General features: G+C 40.0%; 1 protein-coding gene across 11 annotated transcripts in view; it reads left to right on the top strand.

Moving 5' to 3' along the window:
* Positions 1-27872, top strand: part of sema5b (semaphorin 5B) — a 583141-nt gene that overhangs the window by 150680 nt on the left and 404589 nt on the right. Inside the window, exon 1 of one of the 11 annotated variants that reach the window (XM_062971404.1) lies at positions 9445-9699. The exons of the other annotated variants lie outside the window; for them this stretch is intronic. The gene's annotated coding sequence lies outside the window, so the exon portion shown is untranslated. Of the gene's footprint in view, positions 1-9444; positions 9700-27872 lie in introns of those variants that run through there. 11 annotated transcript variants of the gene reach the window in all.

The following is a 27872-nucleotide window of genomic DNA, read 5'->3' as shown; positions in this document are numbered from 1 at the left end:
TGACTTTCCATGTGTCCAGATGGCAGACTTCTCCCACAGGTCACTTAGAGACTGTAAAACAAAACTTGAATCAGGGTGTAAATTCCCTGAAGAAAGGTTTCAACTAGTGTGGGAGAGTGTAGTAAACTTACAGGTTCAGGTTTTATACTGTATCTTGTCTGCCATATGAGCTGGGAGGAATTAGGATAGAACTCTGTACAGTTTCTGTCTGGGTGACAGAAGTGACATGCATCACTGTTCATGACATTAGCCTCCTCCTCCAAATTTTAGAAGTGCTTTTGGAGCTGGGGTGGATGGCATGGTATTTGCATGCAATTAAAAGGATCAGTTTCCAACAGATGGCAAGTGATCGCATTTTCAGATGACTACATGATTGCAAAGTTCTCCCATAGCTGTATCATAACTGTTAAATTTAGTCATTCGTTACTCTGCTCATTCACTTGTAGTAGCCTTGCTTGACTCTCCACCCTGTGGCTTATTCATCTCTTCCTACTGGTCATTATCATTACCTGTTTCTGTTCCTCTCACTGCCCTCTTCCTCTGGGTATTTTCTTCCTTTCTTCAGTGTTTCTCTGATACCTATCTCCAATCCAACCATCTAATTCTATTTATACTCTCTTTCTGTGAGTTACACAACAGTCTCAGCCTGTTCATCACAGCTGAAGACAGAATATGGAACTAATTCCTGCCTCCTCAGGCTATCCATAGCTGCTCAACCAATTGCAGCAGAAGACTTCAACACCATTGCATAGATGTAATGTGTTTCTTTGTTCACGTTGACTGAGATTGCTTAACTCTTTTGACACTATGCACTTCGTAAGGGCATGAAGGGCGTGACTATGATCAGTGATATTCCCCCAGATGCCCACAGTTATGGACTGCCCTTGAAATCTCCCACCAAATTAAAAGCCTGTTTAACTTTCTATTGTTACATAAGACCTTGGGGGTTGGATTTCGAAAGACAAAGTTTAGATTTTTCACTGCTTTGTTAGTTTGTGATTGAATTTTACATGCTTTATTTTTGTTTCCTTTACTTTTGAATGGAGGTGTGGCAATATAATGAAAGAATTGCCACTTCTCTGATTCATAGTCATAAATTTAAGTCCTGATTCTTTATTTTGGTCAAGACTGTTTTAGTGTGCTACTTATTTAAGGTACTCATTTGATCTCTGTTTCGTTCAGTCAGGAACTCAGAACAGTCAATATCTTGTAATGAAAACTCATTGATCCCACCTTTTATTTCAGTCCAAGTTGATAACATTCATCAGACTTCATCAGGAAACTCAATCACAAGGCATTGAAAAATGTGTTTTAATCAATGGGCAAGATCATCAGGAGAGTTTCTTTGGAAGAACTAATGGGGAGGAGGAGCTGTAGAAAATGACCATGATATACCAGTAACATTGTACTTGGATCTTTGTTGCATTTGAGACTCTGTGTTGGTTTTCACTGTTCCAGCCCTATCTTATCCCTAGTAATCGCATTTGCTCAGCCAATCAGTGACATCATAGTTAAATAGAAACTGAAGTCATGATCTTGCAGCTGTTCCATTTGTGGAGTTCCTATTGCTTTTTGTAGAAGGATGATTTGTCAAATCCTGTTGGCTTCAGTAGGAAGAGTGTTCATTGTACAGTCACCCTTGATACATGATAATTTAGCTGCTACTCTTTCAGGGAACGTCCCACACTTCCATATGCCAAACCTTTCCTGTTTGTAACAGTGTGGGACAAGTTGAGGAATGCATGTTATTATTCATCTTGGCTCTTGCAATTCCTTCCATAAATGAGTACAAGAGAGAAACAAGAGTCATTAATTTTAGCAGGCTTGTATAACTGACAAGATTTAAGTCAGTAATATAAATGTATTAATTGTGGGGTTAAAAACTTTCTGAAGACCTTTGACAGAAGTCTGGGCAGGCATGATTTTGCACACTAATGCTTAATTTTATTAATTAATTTTATTTATTAGCAGCATTTTATATTGTCCATTAACAACAAGTTATCTAGGGCTCTAGAGAGAAAATGTTAAACCATAAAATATACAAAATATAAAATTCAAGATGTAATATCATGTTAAGATAGCATCAGCATAAAAATTTCCAAGGTCTGAAAAGCACTAGAACTGTTTTGGAAAATAAAAGAGCTTTCACTTACAATTGAACGATCTGTGATCTGTGTGGTGATGGTGTTTCACAACCATGATACTACCTCTGAGGAGCTCCACTTAAGCCCGTGGGAGTTGTTCAGAAAACTCAATGTGGGCTAGAAGTGTGTGTATGCAAAAGATTATAACACATACTGAAGCCCAGTGCCCAAGAATGGTGCTATGATGCTCACTGGGTTTTCCCCACCCAAATATTCTATGTGAAGCCAGGAGGATTCTATTTCCATTTGGGTACTCTGTTTTATCACAGTTGCCAATGATGTGGCAGCTTCAGTCTGAGCAGAAACATCTGTTGCAACCTCTGTTTTTATACAGGGACATTGGGATGACATCTGTGGAGGAACTAGGAATGATGCTGGGATGTCCAGCCCTTGACCCACAAATCTCTTATTCCAGGCAATGCCATGGCTGGGTGGAATCTGGGAGCACTGTTAGGACAATCCAAGGATCTGGGATGGGAGAGTGTGAACAAGGAATCAATATCCATGCAAGGGTAAATCTAAAACCAATATCAAAAAGCCAGTGCATGGAGGAAGCTAGCAGAGTCTTAAAAGGGAGCAGGTACAACTGATGAGGGTGATTCAAGGCCAAGAAGTAGTCCAGGATAAATTAATATAGTCCAGCCAGTGAATTGAATGAATGTCAAACACAGTCCAAACTGAGACATCAAGATGACATGGTTCAGAGCTAGGTACTAGGGATGTTTCTAGCAGCTTTCCTTTTTCATTTTGTAGTTTAGCTACCAGAGCTCAGCTATAACCATTTAGTGAACTGTTTCATCTCAAGAGGATAGCCCTTCTCTTATGCCTCTTGTTCCTAATTTTTCTTCTACTCCCAACTATATTTTCTTTGGGTGATGTCCTATATCACTTATGCTTCCATACATTTTCCCCTGAGGTTATTTTGAAAAGATCTTCTCTAAATGATAATGATGGTGAGGGTGATACTCCACTCCTTCCCTCGAACTGTCTATAAATGAGAGGAAGTAGGAAGAAACCTGGCCCCAAAATATCCAAGCATTTGAAAATTAATGCCAATGAATTGGGTCTCAGAACACAGTACAACCTGATGAAGACCACAATGCACTGCTTATTTATTTTATTGATAGAGTGCTTCGTTGGTGATCTTGCTACCCTATGGTTTACTGTCTGAAGTTTCCATACCCTTTTCAAAGCCGGTTCCACATATTAAGGATTTTTGTTTTAACTAGGCTTTTTTCCAGTAGGCACACATTTCAGCCTAAATAACTATAAAGCACTTTGTGCCACAAAGTATTTTACATACCAGTATTTGTTTAGTTTGTTCCCCAGTGGAAAAAACAAATATGGTAAGTTCAAAAATTAAATTTTCTTGACAGAGTGCCTTGATTTGTTTGGACATTCTTTCTCACGGAGGGCAAAAGAATGTGTCACCAAAGCTTCACATGCCTCCAATAACATTAGTGAATGGAAGAACACTGCCAAAGTAAGAGACTATAGTCAGCCCTCCACATTCAAGATTTCACATTTGGGGATTTGATTTATATGCTCTCTTGAGGAATCTTTAGGTCCTCCAGTGCAACTTTCTGGTCAATATCTGGTAAAAGTTGCATATAAAATTGTTATATGTAACTCTAGGAGCTAGAGATTCCTAGATAGAATACTTCTTCAGGCATTTATAAATCTTTCAGAACAATGTTACTGGAGGTTGACCATAGCATTGGTTGTGTTGGAGGTCCTAGAGATTACAAGAGAGATGTTCTCATGTTTCTTCCACTTTCACAGGGATCTTGTACCCCTAACATCAGAGAATGTTGGGGGGGGGATGACTGTTATTCTTTAGAGGGAATGCAACCCCTCCTTCCTGCAGAAATAGATTGGACATTCCTTTGAGTAAATGAACCAACCTCTAACAGCAATAGTAACAGATTGAACCTTGTCTATGGTCCCTAACCTGGCCCATTATTAGGCCCAGGCACTAATTCCGTATGCTCACTGCGTTATTGTGATTTGATTTAAGGAGAGGAGGAGAGAGAAGGGAATATACTGAAAGACAGAGAGATTAATGAAACATTTTCAAAAGATATAATGCTGGGATTCCCCCATGTATTTCTGTTATAAATAGGGATGTATTAATTTCATATAATCTGCTTCACATGTTTTTGGTAAGACAGATGCTCTTGTCTTTTCTGTTTTCACAGAGCAGTCTTTCCAGATGTTCTCCCCCTATAAGCGGATTTGGTTTGCAAACAGTACTTAAAATAATATACATTTTTCTACTTACATGTATTTATATAAGTGGAAAGATACTTGATGTTTTCTCTTTTTATTTGCATCTCTTTCATCATCGTTGTCATCACTGCCTCCACTTTGAGAGAGAAAAAGGAGGATAATTTTTGTGGGGATGGTACAAGGAAATGCAACTAATGTAAGCATCTATCTTCACCATCTTGGATCATTCAGACATATAAACAATGCCGCTTTTTCTTAATTGTTGATGTGAGAGGAAGAAATGGGCTAAGAAGATGTAAAGCAGAACCAATCATTTGCATTTCAAATAAAACTAAATGACTCAACAAAATCCTTACCCTTTCATCCAGGGGAGAACAAGAAATTGTCTTTAAGAAAGGATGTTCCATCACCTAAATTAATGATAGACTGGAATGGCACCAAGGGGCTATGTGAAAATAAAAAATGCAAATAAAATGAAATGTTCTATGGAAAATATATTTGGGGGGGGGAATTCAATTTGAGGAATAGGTGATTTAGTTTACATTGTCTGTCTGTACTGATACCTGGCTTACAGACTGCATTGCTAAGAAAATAGAAGGAGGGATGGAACAGACAATAATAAATATCGACAAAGACACTTTCCATGCAGCTTCCCATTGTATGTGTACTATGAATGTGCAACAGGTAATATTTTTCATGAAATGCATCTAATTACATCTTTAAGTTTCTGGCTTAATTACTCTTCCTATACTTATATATCCCGAAAGCATCAGGCGCTGTCTGATCATGCAAGTTATGCAAAGTCAACTCTGGTTAGTACTTGGTTGGAAAACCACTAAATACAGCTCTAGGCTGTATTTTAGAGGAGGGAACTGGCAAAACCACCTCGGAGTATTACTTGTCTAAGAAAATCCTATGAAATGCATTGGGTCACCATAAGTTAACAAGTGACTTGAAGGCGTGCACACACACAATGCTCCTTTTCACACAGCCACCATGATCAGTCAGTCAATTATTGCAAGGAATTCAATTATTGCCAGATTCTGTCTTTTCAGAACAGTTGAATTTTGTTACCAGTGTAATCTGTGGTGGATTTCTCTGCAGTACATAGTAAAGGTAAAGGTTTTCACTTGACATTAAGTCTAGTCGTGTCTGACTCTGTGGGTTGGTTCTCATCTCCATTTCTAAGCCGAAGAGCCAGTGTTGTCTGTAGACACCTCCAAGGTCATGTAGCTGGCATGACTATGGAGCGCCATTACCTTCCAGCCGAAGCGGTACTTACTGATCTACTCACATTTGCATGTTTTCGAACTGCTAGGCTGGCAGAATCTGGGGCTAACAGCAGGAGCTCACCCCACTCCCTGGATTTGAACCACCAACCACATATAGTAGTTTTTAAAGCACATAGGAAAAAAATCCTTCTTTTATTCCCACATATCTCCATGTCCAAACAGGCTAACGTTACTTCTTTGGCTCACGAACAAAGATGAATGCAGTGCTGTGAATGATCCATAGGCCCTTGATAGAGAAACTTTTTTACATGTTAGAATAGTTAAAGAGGGAAGTATATGAGTAGAATTTGTCCTAGAGCTATTATCCGACAGTTGCAAATACCTGATAAATTCATATGTATTAATACAGGTGTTTTCTCTTTTCTCTGTAAGATCATTTTAATGGCATGCAAAAGATTAGTCAGAAATAGGGTCACATAGTACATACGCATCCAGTTTTATCATTTTATCTTTTGATGATGGCTTGATTTTTTTCCACCAACCAAGTTTAGCTCAATCAAAAATATCATGTCTTGTGAAATCATCTCAGAAACTACAATACCTTTCTATTAACTGAATTTATACTTCAGATACAATTAATGCACATGTATATTTTTTGAGCAGCCTTATCCACAATATGAGTCTAGTTCAGACATGGGTAAACTTGGGTCCTCCAGGTGTCTTGGACTTCAACTCCCACAATTCCTAACAGCCTACCGGCTGTTAGGAATTGTGAGAGTTGAAGTCCAAAACACCTGGAGGGCCCAAGATTGCCCATGCCTGGTCTAGATTCTTTGACTATCACTTCCCTCCCAGGAAACAGTCCTTCCACCCCCTCCACCCCCCCCCCCCCACAAAAAAAATCCTGCCTCTTATTTCAAATGCAATAGGCTATGGAAGTCCTGTGTACCATTAAACACACAAGATTTTGTTTTTTCCCTCATCTGTGCATAGTGGCATCATTAACACCAGAAAATTGCCACATTTCATTGTACTCTCTCCATGGCACATTAAAAGCCTTTTCTCATTGGTAAAATTGGACTATTCATCTGTAAAATGAGGGGCCCATTGGCAGTTCTTTGGCAGGTTAGACAGAGAGACTATTTAGTGAAAGGGAGAGTGACTTAATGTGGGGAAAGAAATTAAATGTGACAAGTGCAGAGGAAAATACCAAAGGACCAATGTCTAAACTCGCTAGAAATTTCACTGAAACTGAATATGTATAGGATTATAACACGTAGCTGTGTGTGCCTGTGTGCACATGTTCATATATGGGTCTGTTTATTTCCTGACAAGAATAATTATTAATACATTATGAAGTATTATAGGAGAAAATAAGGTTTTTTTCTACCCCACCCCCTTGTAGTTAGTTTTTTATTGCTAAAGTAAATTGATACAACATTGGCTTTTAAAGAGCTTCCAAAGGCTTGGAACCAAGATCTGAGCAAGCCTAGGAATGGGGAAAAACGTTGCTCTTTACAAATAGGTTTTTCAATTTAATAAGGTTAAACCAATTAACTAGGGAAGTTGCTGCCGGTGGAATTTTACAAATACATCAAAATATATATTGCTTTCTGCTTGTGCCATGTCATCATTCCTCTTAAATTTTTTGCCACCATGCTGATAATGTTCAAGAGCCTGATTAATCCTCAGAGATTCTTATTCCAGGGATACTGGTCTCCATCCTAAAAGCGAAAAGAAATGTGTGCCTTCCTCCTCTCCCTCATTACATGTAGCTGCAGATGTTTGGAGTAGTTGGATAAAAGCGATAACTCAACCCATCCCCTGTGAGCCCTGAGTGATTTCATGGGGAAATTGGCAAGAGAAGGCTTTCTGAGTTAATCAGCGATGTCACACACAGGTGTGAGCAAGCAATCACTGCAAAAAGATCTAAGTAGGGCAGAGATGGAATAGTTCAGAGACAACTGAGTGCTTGTCAAAGAAATGATTGTTCACTGGAAAATAGATGTCCAGTTATGGGCCACCTGTGTGTGTGACAAGCAGCCTTCTACTTGCATATCCCCGAGCCTGTCTTGAGAACAGCTGATTGTTTATTTGATTCTCCAATCCCGTCTCACAGCAAACTTGCATGCAAACAGTCCTTTTATGAAAGGTGGGATTTTCCAGGTTGTTTAGGACAGGGCTTCTTAAACGTTTTCCACTTTCCGCCCAAAAAATGTGATTCAAAGTATATAGGATTAATAATATAATAATAAGACTTTATTTCTACACTGCCCTCTCTCCTTGAAAGGACTTAGGGCGGTTTACACACAAAAGAGGGCAAACATTCAATACTCTAAATAAGTACAAACACATCAAAAATACAGAATAATATGCAATAATAACAAACTTATAACAAAGGCATTAAGCATTAAAATGAAAACAGAATAAAAATAAAATATATAAAAATAGGTATAAAATCCAACATTTATTGATAATAAATTGGCATTTGCAAGGCTTGCTAAATAACACCTGACACGGTGTTTCAGTTGCAGTGTGTAGGTGTGTCACACGAACATAAAGAGAAACTTCTGAGTCTATGTGAAATAAGCAATAAATCATATATTTTAAAATAAATGGAAGGTTTTCATGAAATATTTTATGTCCTTATACAGCTCATGAATGTGTGTTTATCTCTTGTAAAGGGTTGGCTTAACCTCTGGTTTCCTAGTAAAACTGAATTACTGTGTTGCAAAATGATGAATGTCTAGAAATTGTGTAATAAACATGAAATGTTTGGAAAGCTCTCAGCTGAGGGGACCCCATTTGGGGTCAGGATCCACAGTTTCAAAAACAGTGATTTAGGAAAGATTGCTTATGGAGGATGCCACATTTCTGACTCCTTGCGAAATAGCAAATTGGAATGGGATTCCAGATTTCAATGGGTGTATACGCCAGATGTTGAACTGGTCCACTCACCATTCCTCCCCATTGATGCTGCTGACTTGCTTTGTATGGATCTGTTGTTGAACAACAACTGGAGGGTCACATGGTTCCACCCCTAGGTTACTGTATTGAATGTTATTCCATTCTTCTGTGGTTGGTTGCCTTATTTGTTCTTGCGAAAGAGTGGTATATCGTGTTAAACAAAACGGTCATTGTGAGTGTATTTTTGCTTTCTTTTTGATCTTGCTTATTGCTAGTTTTTCACCATCTGCTGCTGATAGTTGCCAGTTTTTCTCTTCCTAATTAATGGATTTTCAATCAGATGAGTCATATTGGTCATCCCAGTCAATTAGTGATCCTGTAGTGAATGAGATGACATCATGCTTTCTGAGCAACCAGTCATGTTCCCCTGCATTCTGGATTCAGTGAGGACAAATAGGGCAATTTGAGAGTGAGGGCATTAAGTACACACACTGTTTTCAAAGTAGACATCAAAAACACTGAAATGGGGCATTGTGCATGACTGCTTAAATATTCATTAGAAACAATGAGTCTTCTGACCGATCTCACATACTTTTCCAAAGTTCTAGCTCATCAAGATGCGCTATGTTGAATTAAAAATTTGGAGTATAAAAGGGGAAATGAGGACCAATTACCCCCATAATTAATGTCCACTATTAGTTTTTGGGAGAAATTGTGTTTTGGATAAGAGTTGGTGTTTTCCTCCATCCACACCAATTTCATTACACAATTTTAAGATGCATCTCTGCATTTATAGATCCAGACAGGTATTTCTGTGTCACTGAATATATGTTGCATTGAAAAGGTGCAGCAGTCATTGCTGCCTCTAAGGTATCTGCCTCTAAGGTATCTGCAGTTGCATAGGATTTTTCATTCATCATTTAAATACATAATTTCACTTGATATTAAATATCCACAAAACTTCCCAAGTGGAAACTTTGTGTGATGGTAAGAATGAATTTATGATAGTAAAGTCTTTTGGTCTGTGCAAGAAACATCGCACTGGCTGAGAGAGCAAATAATGAAAATATACATGTGATTACACTGGGTGACATGAAGCAGCTTACAAAGAGTTGAAGACACCTCTTCTATGACAAGATGAAAGCATGTGTACTTTTTCTAATTGGTGAAAATGAGCATTAGCTTCTGTAAGTAATTTTTACTTGTCTCTATCTGGTACACCTCTTGATGGTGAGGCTGTTCAGTTTTCAAAGCCTACAATTAATAACCTTTTAGCTAGTGCCTCCCTCACTGTCCGGGGTTAGTGCTTATAATGCAACCTTAAAACTCAATATTATGCCAGCATTTAAGACATTACTCCCCAGTAATTCCATGAAAATGTTTTATTAATTTTCCAATTTTGTATGTTTCCAATAGACAAGAATTTCTTTCAGTGCTTTGTTTTCAGAACCTATTTCAGATGATGAGAACTTTTTTTGCAAGAATAATGTCTTAAACAGTAAGAAAGTGAGCTCACTTGGATAAGTAAATGGAGGCTATTTTGAACTGGGACACAACACTAACATAGAAAATCTGCTACATTTATGAGTCAGCTTGAAGTAGTTTATGCATATTCTATTTTCTCCAGACCATGGGGGACCAGATTGAGGCAGAGCCTCTTGTGTGCAGCTGCAGTTAGTAAGTACAATGTACATGTTCTGCTGACGTTCTTTTATGGAAACTTCAGGATACCCAACATATTTATTTCTGAAGCTAGTGTTAGGCCAGCTAAGCCACAGTGGGAGACTTCACAAGATTCCATAGTTGTGATCTGCTTATAGATTAGCCTTTCTGACTTGTATGGCCAGTGTCATTAAACTACATTAAATATCACATTATGGGGACATACCCCGTAATCATGTAATTCCCCTGATACACTATTAATATGATCCTCTGACCTTGAAGTAGCTTATTAATTTCAGTTTTAGAAAAGGTCTCCAGTAGCCATGAGCCATGACCACCTGCTTCTTAGGGGATCATTAATGTTCCATACTAATGGTCTCTGCTCTCCATAATTGAATGGAGATGGCCATCTCTTACAAAGTCACATGCTGAATCAAGAAACCATTTTTAATATGTCACGATTACCTTCTGTATCTATCGCAGGTTGATTTTTAATTGGGACAGCTGGCCTTGTGGGCCCATTAAGATCCTGACTTACTGCCTTCAATCTCATGTTAAGGAGAGTTTCTAGAACATGGGAAACTCTGATGAGAGAACAAACAAGACCATCTGCCCTGGCAAAAAAGAGAAAGCAATAAAGGAAATGAAAGAGGAAGCCAAATTTCTGTGACTTCACTCTAGATTGCCATTTAAACATCATATAAATAATGTGAATTGGACCTGAGGAAGGACGGAGTTAAGTATTAACTTTCGAACATAATACCTTTCTGGTATTGATATTATATTATTTCTTTTCTCCCTGCCACTCTGTCTTTCACCCTGTAGGAAAAGGTTTCCTCTTACTGATACCAAAATGACTCTTAATTGGAGTCAAGCTTTCCCCTTGTAGACTTTTTTTGTCATGTTTTTCCAGACTGCCCAGGAGCCCCCTAGGTAACATTAACTTGAGGGTAATAACACTGTCTCTGGGTTTTGTCACAGAAATTCAATTAAGGAGGATTATAAACACAGTTGTAGGCCTGTTTCATTTACAGTTGCAAATGAAACACAGGCCACACACTGGTGCTTTATAGAGAAAGGAGTGGCTTGCAGTTTTGTGTTGCTTGAATGTTGCTTTGTATTGCTAGGCATTGTATGAGGTAGGTGTTGAGGTGGCAGCAAGGGCAACCTGGGGAAAGGAATAAATAGGTATTGGAAGGGCAGGAAACAATTGCAGAATGTAAGCTGTCCCCTGCTGTTTATTCTGTAGGAGACACACACTGGTTTATTCTGCCTTAGAAACATTGGCCCAATGGAAAAGATTGAGGAGTCGGTTATTTTTTCTTGAGAAAACGCCTTTTCTGTTTTCCAGGCGTAAATTTTGTTCAGCTGCTGGATCATTAGGGGTGTGAACATGTGCGTGAGAGAGCTGCTGTAGTTTCTTTTGTGCCACATAAGCCAAGTTTTCTTCTTTCTTTTAACTCTTCTCTCTCTTTTCCAGTAGCAGATAATTCCCGAGGTGGTGCAGCAGAGGAGAGGACTAGAAGTGGGGGGGGGGGGGGTCACTTCCAAAGCTGGAAGGAAGCTATATTGGCAGCAGGAGGCGGCACATGTCCCTTGATGGGGAGCGGGTTTTGAAATCATGAAAGGACTTTTGGGTGGTGTGTATGGGAGAGAGAACAAACAAAGGCAAGGTTTGTTGGTGCCATGCGACAGAGATGTATTTGCATCAGTGAGGGAAGAATGAAGCACACAAGCTCTTTCTTCACAAAAACAAGGCAGACACTTGCAGAGTGAAGGCTCACATAAGCCTCCTCCTGAAAACAAGAAAGCTGTTATCCCCATATCCTTTCCCTGTTAACTGATATCAACCTACTACCTGTTAATGGGTGCTTCTTTAACATGTCATCAAGTGATCCTTTAGGCAGATTGCATTGTAGATTGTCTTTATAGGATTTTCTAGACTGAAAATGTAGTGGGTATTTAGCAGTTCACAGTTCTCTACACACTTGTTTTTAATTTTATCAGGAAAAAAACCACAGTGTAACATTTGGGAAATGGTAGGAAGCTTAATTTTGCTGTCTCAGGTATGTGAAAAAAAGTTGCACCTCACTAATTTCTAAAACCCCAAGTAGAAAAACTATCAAAAACCAAAGGAGCTAACCTGAACCAAAGTGCATAAGTACATCATTTCAAATGTGCTATTCACCATATTTGTTTTTTGTTTTTTTGTTTTTTTCGTGTCAGGAGCAACCTGAGTTGCTTCTGGAGTGAGAGAGTTGGCCGTCTGCAAGGACGTTGCCCAGGGGACGCCCAGATATTTTGATGTTTTACCATTGTGGGTGGCTTCTCTCATGTCCCCGCATGGAGCTGGAGCTGATAGAGGGAGCTCATCTGCGCTCTCCCCGGGTGGGATTCAAACCTGGCAGCCTTCAGGTCAGCAACCCAACCTTCAAGTCACAAGGCTTTTATCCCCTAGGCCACCAGGGCTCCATACCATATTTGTTGCAATGTTGTTATGGTCTTTATAAAGGCCCCGGGACCTTGAAAGATATCTCTGTTTCTAAGTTATGTGTGGTAGTTGCCCACATGTTAAATTCTTATTGCCATTTTTTGTCTTTGTTAGAATCTTGTAATAGTTTTATAATTGATTTAAGTCATTTCTGAAGCAAGATTTTAATTTAAAATTTAAACCTGTTAGGTATTCCTAATTGGTGGTTTAGTGTGATCACTAAATGGGCAAATTAATGTGTGTGGTTGGCTGGCAATTCAACTTGTATCACTGATTCTATAGTGTTTTACCTCTTCTGTTATGTTAGTCTAGAAGCCTGATTGATTATAACCAACTGATCAACACAGACACAATCTATTATGCACTTGCTCAAGGATGGAGCCCCCGGTGGTGCAGTGGGCTAAACCCTTGTGCCAACAGAACTGATGACTTGAAGGTTGGGTTGCGGGCATCCTCTGGGCTAACAGCAGGAGCTCCCCCCGTTCCCCTGATTCGAACTCCCGACCTTTTGGTCAGAAGTTTGAGCTGCTCAGCAGTTTAACCTGTGGCGCCACCAAGGTAATAGCAGAAAATTACAAAGATTTGGAGCAAGTATTGAAAACAATTGAAAGGAAGAAATTACAAACACACATTTTCAATTGAATGTTAAGTGGATAAAAATAAGAACCACAGATTATTTACATTCTTGAATAGTCCAAAATTTCGAGTGGCACCACATCTGCATGTTTATATTGAACATAGTAAATGATGTGAATGTGACCCCTGTGCAGATGTAGGCTAGACACTCCAGTGTGTCTGAATCTAACAAACAATGCATCTGTATATATTTATTATAACATCTGAAAACAAGCAGGCAACATACATTGTTATAAAGTGTTTTTAAAAAATCTACAGCATCTACAGTATGAACACCTTAGCATGGAATACATTTCTTTCCCCCTCCCCAAAATTCTGGGGGTCTTGTAAAGTACACAATGTTTTTTAAGGTTCATGTAGTCCTGTTGTGATTACCTGTGGTTTGTGCAAAGGGTTTTTTAATGATACCTGGCAGCATTGCTTGCCAACGCCCTTTTGTTAAGGAGTAATCCTCTTCAATTGGGAAGGTATGAGCACTCAGATACCTTCTGAGGCAAGTTTCAGAATCATATTTGATCCCTCAGTTCCCGTTGGAAACTGACTGGTTTAGCACAAGGCAGGCAACCGTTCAACATTTTATCAGGGATCTTTTGGAACACAGTTTGTTTACACAGCAGAATTGCTGGGGAGAGAAAAAGAAATGGAGTCATAAAGCAACATTAAAGGTTGTTAAGTATGTGTTAGATTGGAGACTTCTGTTTCCAGCCAAATTAAAAAAAAACCCATGACTGCTTGTACTGGGAACAGGGAGAGAGGGAGTCAAAGGTGAAATGCTCTCTGGATCCTGGAAATTTAGCTGACAGGAAAAGGAATTTTTTTAAACATGAGAACTGATAACTGTCTCCAAATCTGTCTCACTTAGGCAGCTGCAAAGAGGAGACTAGCAGCCCACGGCACCCATATTTCACAAAATCTAGAGGGAAATGTACATTCTTTCCTGTGCTCAGCTCAAGGATGCTGCATTTTGGCAAGAAAGGCTTATTCAAAATGAGTAGAAAATACCGTTTTCGTTGTGATCTTCATGACTTTTACCAATAGTGAATCCTATCAAATTAAGACTCATGGTGTCATACAGTGAGCCACTGTCCCCAAACTCCTTGTGATTAGTGACCTATCTATAGTTCTCTTTGAAGTGGCTTGGGTCCAACAAGTTCTCTTTGTTTATCCAAGGTGTTACTTTTTTGTATTTATTGGCCAGAGCTATAATCCTCTACTTCTTGGTGTAATGTAATGGATTTCTGCTGGTCACTCCTTACTGGATTTTTTTCAACTCTTACTAAACATTGAGAGAAGGAGAAGGAGAAAAGATCCACATGACTTACTACTTCTGCAACTTTTCATTTTGAAGCAAGGAGTACGGGGACATCAGAAAGGGAGAGGGAAGGAAATACATAGCAAATATAAGATGCACTAGAAACTCGGATTAGGTTGAATAAAATACACTTTTAAAAAGCTTTTATATGCCTCCATTCTGTCCAAATGAAGAAAGACTTACTGCTGCTGTGAACAATAAATAGAAAACAAGAGAGAGAGAAGGCAGTGGTATGTGTTAGAATGACTGCAGGGTTGATAATGGCTACGCTAAACAGCGGCACAAGGTGTGCACTTGAATTGGCATAAGATGTACATTTAGTTGAGGAAGTAATGTTTCTCTGTATATCTCCAGGGAAATCAAAAGAGCATATTGAAATTTCAGTAACACAATAGTAACAGAAATAGTAATCCAGTAAGATAATAAATAATTATTAGTTGAGTGGCAGAATTAATGAATAATGTAACTTCAATACCCAAAGAACACCTTTCCTTATATGCATCTACCTATGTGAAGACTGAGGTCTGAATCCCACCAGTGGATAATAATACATTGTGTGAAGACATAGGAAAGAGACTTCTCTTGGTTATGAAAGCCATCCACTTTGAGTCCCAATAAGCTTCATTTCAGTATCTAGCAAATAATAATAATAATAATAATAACAACAACAACAACAACAACAACAACAACAACAACAACAACAATTTTATTTTTGTACCCCGCCACCATCTGGCCCCTGAGGCAGCATTGATGCTTTCCTCTCTCTGTGACGTGACCCTTGATTTATCCATGGATCATATCAAAATCCATAATTTTGTCCTCAAAATGTATACAGGAGATTGACTTATACCTGAGTGAATGTCAGGTATGGTCAAACTTTTTTACCTTGGGGCCGCATTGTGGGCCTGGCCGAGAGGGAGGGGACTGGGCATGGGTCATCCTCAGGTTGTCCTCCCAGCATAAGGATGGGTTGCTCATCCCATCCTTATGCTGGGAGGAAGGCGGAACACACGGCGATGGCCTCAATCCTCTTTCCCATCCTCCTCCTCCGATCCTTGGGCTGTCCTCTTGGTAGAATGCTGGGAGGAGGGTGAGACAAGACGGTGACTGAGTGTGCTTTGGAGGGATCTCAGTTGCCACGTGCCTTCCTTGAGCCATCCTCCCAGCACAAGGGTGGGATCGCTCTCACCATCCTTATGCCGAGAGGAAAGTGAGACACATGGTGGCTGGTAGTGCTCCAAGGGGCTCTCAGCAGCTATGTGCCTTCCTCCCTCATCTTTTTGACACAAGGAAGTGGCGAACCACTGTGTCCTTATGCCAAGAGAACAGGGAAAATGAGGAGAGCCTGAGGCATTAGTTTTCCCATGCCTGGTGTATATGGTAGTTCCTGTTAAAATCTAACATTCCATCTTCTGTCTGTGCCCCTTGATTTGAAAGCATGGCTGTGTCAAATCCCAGCTTCAACATTTATTGGATTCTTAAAATTACTTCTCTTACCTGAAAATTTCAACCCTTCTTGAAAAACGTGCAGTTATCTCACAGAACCATTTGTCTCAAACTTCCTGTCACTTACTTAGCTTGTTACTTTACAGGTTACAAGAGGTAAAATCTAGGTATTTGGCAGTAACCTTCTCCCTCTCCCAAGATGTGAAAAAGGGAGGTGAATCAGAAGCTGTTTCCAATTAACTAATCAATTAACTAAAGTATTGTTCATCACTGTACAATCAGGACTATACAAAAAAATTCTTTAAATTATAATGAATCTTAGGAAATGACTGTGGTGGGAGGAAGTTTTGTTGGCAAATTCTATGGAACAACCATAATTATAAGAAGGTTCATCAAAGAGAACCATTTACATTAAGTAGCAGTACCTGTTAAGACTTCACAGCTTAAATAAAAATGAAATATAAATGAGACAATTTTCAGTTTGATTGTTTTTCTTTATTTTGTTTTTGTGTGTGTGGCTGTGTAGCCCTTGGGAGATTCTAGAGATCAAAAACTAGTTTCTGGATCTTACACCATTCCTCATTTCCTCCCAAGATGTAGGTTACGCTGCTTGTGTATAAATCCACGACTTCTGTAGTTCCTTGGGGAAAGCAGCGTTTTAGGGAATTTCTCATAGGAGGAAGATCACAGGCTGACTAAACTCAGGATATTAAATTTCTTTTCTCATGAGCTTCCAGAAAGTACTTCTTTTTCCCAAGATAGACTATTCTTTCAGGATGGTAAAGTAGACAGAGACAGATTCCATATGTGAAATACTACATAGAGTAGTAATTAAAAAGCACTCTTTATATCTCTTTAGTGGCAGTCGCATGGCAAAAGAGGGATTTCTATGTGAAGAACTGATTAGGGAAGGAAGGAAGGAAGAGGCATGTTGGCTGTCTTTTTCATGTGCAATCAAGCTGTTGAGAGACTTGTTAATCTGTAGGATATAACAGGCCTCACGTTTTTCCTCTTAGTTCTTCCATGTTGACTTTGGATGGAAACTTGTTGCTGTTGCCTTGTGTCAGCAGAGAACAGATTCAAAATAGAAATGTGGATTGGAAGGTGTGGAATTGGGAGCAAACAGAAAGTATGTGTGAGAAAGTGAGCAAGAAGTAAAAGGGCCAATGCTGCCCATCTGCTTATCAAATAAATAGGTTTTTCTTGGATTATCATGCACCTTCATAAACAGCTCTGTGTGTCTTGCTCTGTTTCATCTGTCTCAAAGGAGTCTTCACTTTGCTATTTCCAAATTCCCTGCTATGCTGCCAGCTGTACTAGCTAATTTAGATTATTTTTACTGTTAAACATATGAGAGGAAGCTATGGTCTGCAAATCTCCATTACGGGTGAAATGGCATCTGTGTGCAAACCAACTGCTGTAGTTCATGGAACCTGCTTTCCAAGGAAGTAAATTGCACACCAGCTCAATAACAAGTTTCTAAGCTTGAAAGTTGACAGCCAACGTGGAGGTGTGGCTGCAGGTCTTTGCATAGCATAAATCTCACGTTTTTAACCCTATGATCACTTTATGATCACAAATCACTTTGAATTACATGTATGACATGACTGTGATGAATGATTCTCCCATTCGTGATTTAGAACTGCCTGTATTGTGAGATGACATCGTGCCTAGTCTGATGAAAAAATTCAGAAAAACAAGTTTGGAGCATAATACTTCAATTTGCTGCCACAAAATTTAATGATGGCTGCCAGCCTGGATTTGAAAGAAAATTAGACATATTTATGGAGAATCATTTGTTGGTATTATAATAGTTATGTATTCCCCTCGATTCCCCTCGATGGATTGTCACCTTGATGTGGTGAGGGGGCTTGCGTGTTCCAATGAATCTGTGGGCACAACCACAGGAGTCACACACTCCCAGGAGTGCCCACAGGGGCGGATCCAGACCAAGAACAATCCGAAGGCCCAAAGACCTCAATGGCAGAACAGGCGGAGGATAACATGGTACATGTTACAGCAGCTGAGAAGGCGGAAGAAGGCTGCAACAGACTGAGAACAGACACCACTGCTGGGACCTCAATTTGTGAAGACTGTATTGACCGGCTGTGCACCGACCTCCACACATTAAAAAAAATCACGCACAGGCGTCTTCCAAGCCTCCACTTATCCAATGTTCTGTATTATCCAATGCAGTCGGCATTTTAGTAGTCAATGTTTTTGTAATCAATGTTTTCAATACATTGTGATATTTTGGTGCTAAATTCATAAATACAGTAATTACTACATCACATTACCGTGTATTGAACTGCTTTTTCTGTCGATTTGTTGTAAAACATGATGTTTTGGTGCTTAATTTGTAAAATCATAATGTCATTTGATGTTTAATAGGCTTTTCCTTAGTCCCTCCTTATTATCCAACATTTTCACTTTTACAACATTCTGTCGGCCCATTTATGTTGGATAAGTGAGACTCTCCTGTATCTCCAAAATCAGTAATATTTATCTCAATGCCATTTACTTTACTTAGTTGATCCCTCGTTGTTCAAGTATGATGGCCTTCCAAGTTCTTGGAAGTCGCCTGTACATGAGTTTTTTTAATGTGTGGAGGTCAGTGCACAGCCGATCAACACACAGTCTTCACAGAGTGAGGGTCCCAACCAGTGGCATGGCTAACATGATGACGGTGGCTTCTCAATCTGTTGCAACCTTCTTCTGCCTTCACAGCTGTTGTAACATGTATCATGTTATCTTCCTCCTGATCCACTGTTGAGATCTTCAGATTGTGCTTGGTCTGGAACTACCCCTGCGGCCCACTCTGGGAGTCCATGGCTCTGGTGGTTACGCCCGCAGATTCATTGGAACACACAAGCCCCCTCACCACAACAAAGTGACAATCTGGATTTGAACCATTGACCTTTTGGTCAGCAGTCCTGCCGGCACAAGGGTTTAACCTATTGCACCACCTGGGGCTCCTATCACAGTATAATAAGGATGCTTTAATATACTTGATTTATAGTTGTTTGTTTAGTCAAATAAATACTTTTTTGACTCCCAACCCAGCTTGTCCCAAACAGTAAATGTACTGCACGATTGAATCTCTCACCTTGAAGATTCTTCAAAGCCCTTCATGTGACCTCTCAGGCTTGTTTTAGCTCTGATTGTTCTGGCTACAATTCATAGTGCCACCCTAAGGCTGGTAGCAACTATTTTTGAAATCAAAAAGTGGTCATTCTTTTTCTTTCTTCTTCAGGGAGTAACCTTTACTACTCTCATCTAGAGAATTATTCTAGTGCTCGACCAAGTTACAAATCTTTGGATTCCATAGGATGTTGTATTGGCAGTTAAAATGGAATCATGGCTCTATAATTTTGTCATGTGAAATGTGTAAAGACTTGAGGGCTGCAGCATTTTCCTGTTTGTATTTCCACTTCATTTATCAGTTTTCAAGAAATTGTTCATTTTTTGTATTTATATTTGGGGGATTTTTAGATAAAAAAGAGAAAGTTGAGTCTCAAAAATGATTTGATGCAAAGTCACCTTGTCAGTTTTTCAAAGATGTCTAATAATTTTCAGTTGCATTTGAGTGGTAGGCACTGTATTCTAGTAGCCAAATGTTAGTCTTGGCATATTTATGAGTTTCCATTTACATTTCCTTTGTGTTCTCATTAGCAGAACAGTAATAATAAATTGAAATGCTAACTGGTCATCATTTTTACCAGTTGGGGATGTTATTAACAAACTTGATGAAGTGTTTGAAAGTGTAATAATTTTAAAAGTGTGGGTTTTTCCTCGCTTACGCATTGCCTGTAATTGTCTCATTTATAGTGTGTGAAACTTTTGGCACAACTTTGCAACAATAAATGTGACTGATGTCTTATTCAATTTCCCCCCCAAAGCCTATTATCCTGGCAAGACGCTTTTCCCTCCCATAGTTTCACAGTATGTGCACATTGCATGTGACCAAACATCTTGTGGAGTTAACAGTGTAAACATAACTATAATTTAAGTATCGCTAATCAGAAGTATCCGTTCTCTGAAGTGCTTGGAACCAAAAGTGTTTAGGATTTCAAATTTTGGGATACCAGTGTTCTCATATTATCAAAACAGGAAAAAGGCCCATTTTTCTCTTTTGACAGGCCTACTTTTCAATTATTTTTCAATGATGAGTTTTGAAGTATGAATTTGATAGTTTTATAATGTCTTGCTCCCATATGCTTTTTAAACTGGTGTTATGTGTCCAGTGTTGTATCAACACTGGTGGTGGTGGTGGTGGTGGTGGTAATCATGATGATATGCAAGCCAAGGCAAAGCTATAGTTGCTGTCATTAGGATTGTTTCACTTCAGAGAAGATAAATCAGTGATTCTCAACCTTTGGGTTCCCAGGTGTTTTGACTTACAACTAGAAATCCCTGCCAGTTTATGTTGCTCTTAGGATTTCTGGGAGCTGAAGGCCAAAACATCTGGGGACCCACAGGTTGAGATCCACTGAGATAAATTCAATAGGGATATGCAATATGCTGTTGTCGATCTGTATATAAGAGAAATCTGTATGTAAAGCTTGACATTTTATTCCTATGAGAATATGATTATAATACATTTCTATTATTTAAGGTATATGTAGTATTAATTTTAATCCTGCTTTTTCACTGGATTTTACTCTTTGACCAGAGTAGCTCACAGAGCATAAATATTTGCATGAAAATGAAAACACTTGGTGTTTCACATCAATAAACACTATCTCAAAATATCCCCGTATTTTTACCTAGCTGCTTATTTCATTTCAGTTATAGGAACTGTCCTCTGTTTCCTGACTGACATCAATTAAAATGTGGGAAGACTGAACAGCGTGGAGGCCATGGAATAGGGTGCCTCTGTTGCTTTTTTGTACATGTAATTATCTTATTACCTCCCTACTGCCCAGTGTTTTGTTAAACAGTAAAACAAATTCTCAGCAGGCTGCTGAGATGTTCTAGTTATGTTATTGAGGCAATTATCATCTGAGGCGCTCTGGAGGGCTCTTGTTAGTTTGCTAATGGGAAGAAGTACTTGGCATTAGCAAGGAAGGATTTTTGGGGAAAGTAATAACATTAGTTATTTGGAGCATGACTTCACAGCTTAGGTATCATGTGTTATGTTGGTCATTGGAGATGTTGGTACCTATAATGAGGACTGGAGGTGTGTGCTTCACATGTTTCTTGAATTCATGGAAAAATACGAATGTTGTTGGCTATCCAGTTAAGTCAAGGTAAACCCATGTTTTGAAGGTTGCTGGATTTGTCCACTAATATTGGCTACTTGCTCAGTGTTCTCTCTTTTCCTCGTTTATGGTCAAGGCTGCTTCAATGGAAGGCAGCTGTGCCTTTTGTGGTGTACAATACTTGTGGCTTAAGTATTAAATCAAGCTGAAATGGATGTGCCCCATAACATCCTAAATGTGTTTAAATATTATATTCATAAGAAATTTGCCATGGATTTAAACATATGTAAGGGGGGGGGGGTTGGTGCTCATCTCCATTTCTAAGCTGAAGAGCCAGCGTTGTTCGTAGACAACGTCATGTGGCTGGCATGACTGCATAGAGCGTTGTTACCTTCCCACCAGAGCGGTACCTAGTGATCTACTCACATTTGCATGTTTTCGAACTGCTAAGTTGGCAGAAGCTGGGTCTAACAGCGGGACCTCACCTCTCCCCAGATTCAAACTGTCGACCTTTCGGTCAGCAAGTTCAGCAGATCAGCGGTTTAACTCACTGCGCCACCGGGGGCTCCTAAAGCTAGCTAGCTAGATAGATAGATAGCTAGATAGATAGATATAATGATAATGGTATATGTTGACTACATTTCTGAAGTTTGGTCAGTTTTGTAGAGCACTATATTTCTTATATCAGGAAATCTGAGGATGACGGAGAAGTAAGAGGACTGAACTTTATTCTGGATTTTATGCCTGCTGCTGTTTCTTTGCACGTATGTTTAGTTTACTGTGTCTAAATCCTGATACACAACTTGTACATTCTGAGATGCATGTTCATTTTACTGTTGCTTAGCTATAGCAAAAATGTGATTCTTCACTAACATTATCAAAATAAACTATGAATAATTTAAGCAGTTTTATTTCTGCAGTGAGAAAATCATTGAAAACTGGGCAGTTTTTGAAGATTATTCACAATAAAGAACCTTACATCCCATCTTGGGAGGAACGTGGGATAAAAACTCAATAAATAAATAAATAAATACTACATGCAAATTTCACATGTTATGAAAGCAGTATTTTCTACATGAGAACAGCATTTTTTGTGCAGAAATACTTCTGTCTGTGATTGTATTACTGATTTTTTTTGCACAAAATCAATAAAATACTCTTTACACATAAAGAAACAGCAGTTTTTTCTCCCCCCTCCATTTCAGAAGATAATACTTTTGCCCAGAAAGATTGTTTTCTGGGAAAGTATGTCTAAAGTGGCCACAGATCATGTAAAATGTAGTCAATTTTATTTTGAAACTTCTAAACCGAACACAAAATAGTCTAACACCAAGCATGAAAGTTTGGTGCCATGTCTTTACTTTCCAGGAAGCAGTAAAAGTTATTTATCTAAGGATTTTTTTTAAAGTGTTCCTTAACAGCTTTAGAAGTGTGCTTTTTGGGTTTAAATGCCCGGTATACTCTGATTTCCATTAATCTACCTGCTCAGTTTACTTCTTTGGTTTATAGATAACTGGATGTGTCTCAAAGAATTTTATGCCCTTTTGGTTGGCCTAATGAAAATTATGGACTTTGGGTATGTCTACAGATTTCCCCCTCTAATGTTTGATGTGATAAAACTAGAAAATTTGTTCAGGTTAATCTTGACGGAAAAGAGGAGAACATCTCAAGTTTTAAAATGGCGGCACAATTGAAGTGATCCTCAGCGGCTTGTTTCCTCAGCAGCATCTGCCGGAAATATTACATTGGCATAGAGTAAACTTAATCTAATTCATGAAGGCTGCTCTTATATTTCTTACATTCATGGCATTGTTTGGGCTCCATTTGCCAAATTAAATTTCTGGTCAAAGTGACCCAGCTATTTCCATTAAAACATGGGTTGTTTAGCTCCACTAAGTATGATCTCCAAGTACTGTCAACCTGTTTATTGTACTAAATAAGTCTAATAAGGGAGATGTCCCCCCCCCCCTCTCTTTGTAATGGCATCAAGTCATTATTGTTTGGGTTGCTAGGTAATCCTTAGAAAAATGACCTGTTGCTCTTCCCAGGGTTAGAAACTGTATCATATCCCCCAGGTAATTGGTTTCAGTTGCTGAAATATTTCATTTCACATCTTGTCGACACTTTCTGGCTCTTGGTTACTGGTTCTTGTTGTGTTGGGGCTTATGTATACATCCAAGCTGAAAAGGCTGGAGTTGTTTCTAAGAAGCAGTGGTTTCTATAAGGACCATATAATCTTCTATTCTGTTAAGAAGGCCCATCTGAGATCCAGAAGGATGTGATTACATTGCTATCCTAGGAGACAAAGCGTATCCGTAACTGTTTGCAAGAAATAACCTGTGATAGTGCACCAGTGTCCTTCACGTTAGAGCATGCTTGTGTTAGGTAATAAAAGGGCTGTTGAGGCATTATTAAAATCAAGATAGTAATGGCTATATTTTATTCTGGCATAAATAGAATAGTTTGCAAAGCTAGGCTTTCATATAACTCTACCCTCATGAGGCCAGCCCATTAACTTTGCTGAGAGCCATTCTGTGGAGGAGGAAAAGAGGAATATGTAGGTGGAGGAAAGACTGTTTCTATTACAGTGGGACCTTGGTATTTGCTGAGGTTTTGTTTCAGGACTTGCTTTGGATGCCGAAATCTGTTGATCCTCAAGTCCCATTTTATACAATGGCACAATAAAACAATGCTCCTTTTATAAAAACGGCAGAGTCAAGATTTGTTTTTTGGATTATCAGTGCTTTAACAAATATATTTTTTCAAGCCATATATTTTTGAATCTGCGGATGCAGAATCCATGGATATGGAGGGAGAACTGTATTACTTTCTGTCCTTTCCTGTTAATTCCCAAGAGGAGGGAAATGACACATACCAGTTCTAAAGTTTTCTTAGGGTGTATTGGGGGAAACAAAACATTTTGGGATCCTGTGGACCCACTGTCTTTTGAGCTGTTTTCCAAATGCCTGCTTTTTAAAATTAAAAAAACTCTATTTTTGAAGTGAGTGGAATACAACTGTAGTAACTTCCAACAACCTCAAGAAGGAGGGTTATCACATTGCTCCTTTTTTTGCCTTGAGAGGGAAAAACATTGCATCTTCAGGAGCTGCCTTCCCAGGGACCATGAGAGAAGGCCTCTATTTTATTTCTTATTTTGCATAATATGCAAAGCATGCTGTTTTCCATTATTTAAAATGGTTAAAGTGTAACAATCGAGCCAAACACTGGCCTGAGTAAAACAATTCTGAGGGGTGTAGCAGGACTAGTGCAATTCAATTGTGAGGACAGTGCTAATAGATAAAGTGCAAGAGCCATATAAAGAAATTTATTAAATTTACACTCTTGTTTCACTCTTGATATTTGATACGTAGCCCTCCTGGAGACATGGCTCACCATGGTAGATGGGCAGGCAAATCTACCAGGATGTAGACTCTGGTCCAGACCAGAAAGAAAAGACAGGAGGCTGGAGGGCTTTTGGAGGTTTAAGTGAGCTGTTTCCCCAAGGAATGGGGGAGGTCATGGTCCTCAGGGAGTAGCTATCACAGTTATATAGGGGAGAGGGAAGCTATGGAAATGGGGGACAGGTGGACAAAATTAACAACAGGATGGTGAACAGCCCAATTCTGTCCCCCATCTCAAATACTCTTAATAGCCTGGATAGCAATCCCCATGGGCTGAAAATGCTGCTGCTTAATGCCAGGTTGGTAAATGGTAAAACAGTTACCATTCAGGACTTGAACCAGGATGAGCATGCTAACCTGGCATGTAGTACGGAGACCTGGCTAGGTGAGACTGCGGGAGTCAGTCTCTCTCAGATCCGACCAGGATTCTCTGTGCAGCAGCAGGTGGGGCCTGGAATTGCAGTGGTCTATTGGGAAAATATCCCCCAGATCAGATGCCCCATTCCTTAGTCAGGGTTTGAGTGTGTTTGCCTAAAGTTGGGGAGCTGGGAGAGAATAGGGATTCTGTTGGTGTACCATCCACCCCACTGCTCAACATTCTCCCTTCCTGAGCTAGCCAGGGTGATCTAGGGGTTGGTGTTAGAATCTCCACAGCTTGTAGTACTGGGAGACTTCAACGTCCATGCTGAGACTGCCCTGTCAGAAGTGGTTCAGGACTTCATGTCTGCCATGGCAACCATGGGTCTGTCCCATTTGGTATCTGACCCCACACATGCTGCTGGACACACACTATACACCTTGTATGTGTACAGAGGGTGGGAACAATGATCTGGGAAAGGAGGAGCTATTTGTGGTTCTGTTGTCATGGACAGATCACTGTCTGGTCAGGTTTAGACTGACTGGGACTCAGGACCTCTGCAGGGGTGGGGGACCCATTAAGATGGTCTGTTCCAGGAGGCTTATGGAACTGGATGGATTTCTGATGACTCTTGGGGAATTCCCACTACCTGAGCAGGTGATCCTGTTGAAATCCTGGTCAATTACTGGAATGTGGAAGTAATCAGGGCGGTAGACACGATTGCTCCAAAGTGTCCCTTCTCATGAACTGGAACTAAACCACCCCCCTGGTTCACTAAGGAGCTGGCAGCAATGAAATGTGTGAGACAGGGACTAGGACGACAGTGGCAAAGTACTCAGAGTGATTCTGACTGAAAACAAGCAAAAATGTATTTGAAGATCTATGGTGGGCAATAAAAGCAGCAAAAAGGAGATTTTATACAAATATTATTGCTGCAGCAGAAAATCGTCCAGCAGAACTGTTCCAGGTTAGAGACCTAATCCAACCTGGCCTAAAGAGAACGTTGCTCATGCAACAGCATGCTGTGAGGAGCTTGCACACCATTTTGCAGATAATACTGCTTTGATTCGCTTTTAGACGCCACAGTTGATACAGCTCTGGTAGATGTAACCTTGGCACCTGCTTGTTCAGAGTTGGTGGATACCTTTCAATTTATGCAGCCTGAGAATGTGAACATTATTCTTGGAGAGGTGAAAGCCACCACATGTGACCCTTGCCTTTCCTGGCTCATAAAACAGGCCAGGGGGGACTAGTGGAGTGGGTCACAGAAGTGATAAATGCCTCTCTGTATCAGAGCAGGGTCCCCACAAGCCTCAAGGAAGCTGTGGTACGACCACTTCTTAAAAAACCTTCCTTAGGCCCCTCTGTACTAGACAACTACAGACCAGACTCCAACCTCCCATTTTTAGGAAAGGTTCTGGAGCATGTGGTGCTGTTGCAACTCCTGAATGAAGCAGATTATCTATCCATTTCAGTCTGGTTTAATGACCTACGCAGAGAATGAGACAAGAGGGAATGCTCCCCTGGACCTTCCAGTGGCTTTCAGTACCATCAACCATGGTATCCTTCTGGGTCGCCTTTCTGGGATGGGGTTAGGAGGTATTGTTCTTCAGTGGCTTTGTTCCTTCCTGGAGGTACAGTCTCAGAAAGTGGTGTTGGGGGACTTCTGTTTTGAGTCCTCGGCCACTGGCCTGTGAGGTCCATCAGACCTCTGTGTTGTCCTCCATGCTATTCAACATATGCATGAAACTGCTGGGAGAGGTCATCCAGAGTTTTGGAATGCTATGCCATCTACATGCAGATGACACCCAACTCTGTCACTCCTTCCACCTAATGCCAAGGAAGCTGTCCTGACTATAAACCGGTGTCTGTATCAGTAATGGACTGAATGAGGATAAACAAAGTGAAGCTTAATCCAGACAAGATAGAGGTGCTCCTAGTCAGTCGTAAGACAAATCTGAGAATAGAGAGTCAGCCTGTTTTACATGGGGTTACACTCTCCCTGAAAATGCAGGTTCGTAGTTTGGGAGGATTTGGCTCTGAACCTGGAGGTCCAGGTATCACCAGTGAGCAGGAGTGCTTTTGCACAGTTAAAGTTAGTGCTCCAACTGCGTCTGCTCTTGAGGAAGTCAGATCTGGCCATGGTGGTACATGCCTTGATTACATCTTGGTTGGACTATTGTAATGCACTTTACATCAGGCCGCCCTTGAAAAGTGCTCAGAAACTTCTGTTGGCCCAAAGAGCAGCAGCCAGACTCTTAACTAGGGCTGGCCACAGGGAGCATACAACTCCTCTGTTGTGACAGCTCCACTGGCTGCCAGCATGTTTCCGAGCACAATTCAAAGTGCTGCTTTTGACCTACAAAGCCCTATATGTCTGCAGTCCAGGTTAATCTGAAGAATAATATCTTTTTCTATGAACCTGGGAGACATCTACAAACAGGAGGACCTTCTCTCGGTCCCACTACCTGCTCAAGTGTGCTTGGTGGGAACATGGGAGAGGGCCTTTTCAGTGGCTGCTCCCAGACTGTGGAACTCCCTCCCAGGAGAGACCAGGATGGCCCCCCATCCCTGCTGGCCTTCCACAAGCAGGTCAAGACCTCCTTACATCAACAGGCATTTGGAGAAGGGGAAGAGGCAAGCTTTGGAAAGGTTGGGTGGGATTGGGGGGGGGGGATATGAGTATTACTGCATTTTAATTCTGTTTTTACCTCTATTGAATTGTTTTTTAGCTATTATATTGCACCTTTCAAACTTGTCCTAGTATGAAGTCTTAGCTGTCTAGAGTTCCCACAGAGAGAAAGGCAGGGTATAAATGATAATAATAATAATAATAATAATAATAATAATAAT

This window comes from Anolis carolinensis, chromosome 1, assembly GCF_035594765.1.
Source record: "Anolis carolinensis isolate JA03-04 chromosome 1, rAnoCar3.1.pri, whole genome shotgun sequence".
NCBI lineage: Eukaryota > Metazoa > Chordata > Lepidosauria > Squamata > Dactyloidae > Anolis > Anolis carolinensis.
Note: the sequence above shows the minus strand (reverse complement) of the source record. Positions and strands in the feature narration are given on the sequence as shown.